We start from the raw sequence: 745 nt of genomic DNA on the forward strand, positions 1-745 counted from the left end.
TGTTTTTTAGGGTTTTTCTTGTTCCCTTGCAAATTTCCTGTGCTTCTGAGTATTAATTTTGGTGGGAGGGGCATTATCCTGCACATTACTGATGTCGTTTTCACTTATCATTTAGTGTAAATGCAAAAACTATCACAAACACATTTATCACTTTCTACAACAAAGAAATAAGATTTAATGCACAACTTTACAAACAAGATGTTATTGCCAGGCTGAATAATGATACTTTCAGAATTTTCTGTTCCAAAACAATGGCACTTACCACTATTGCGCATTCTTGGGAGAGCTCTAGGAGCTAAACCGTTCAAGATAGCCACTTCCTGAAGTGTACCAGTCGATTGGGTCTTGTTTTTTCAATGTTATTCCGTCAAAATATCATTTTTCGTGTTTCTGGTACTTACAGCCTTTCTTGCCCCAATTACATTATATGGTTCTCAAAAGTAAAAATAGGGACAGACATCATAAAAACTTAGACTTAAGATGAATCATGGAATTTGCAATAACTACCTGCACAAAATAGGCTTAACTGAAACTTTTCAATGTTAAAATTGTAGCGATGACAAAACCCTAAAACATGCTTGAATGTCTCGCATAGGAAAAAAAAACGAGAAATATTCTTCAAAGATCTAGATACAAATCAAAATATTATTTATGCTAGTATATTAAAAGTAATGGACAAAGCCAAATTTTGGAATTATATATATATTAATAATAAATCAGATATATTTAACTTAATAAATAATAG

Source organism: Halyomorpha halys, unplaced genomic scaffold (genome assembly GCF_000696795.3).
Source record: "Halyomorpha halys isolate HHAL.00 unplaced genomic scaffold, Hhal_1.1 Scaffold417.1, whole genome shotgun sequence".
Lineage (NCBI taxonomy): Eukaryota > Metazoa > Arthropoda > Insecta > Hemiptera > Pentatomidae > Halyomorpha > Halyomorpha halys.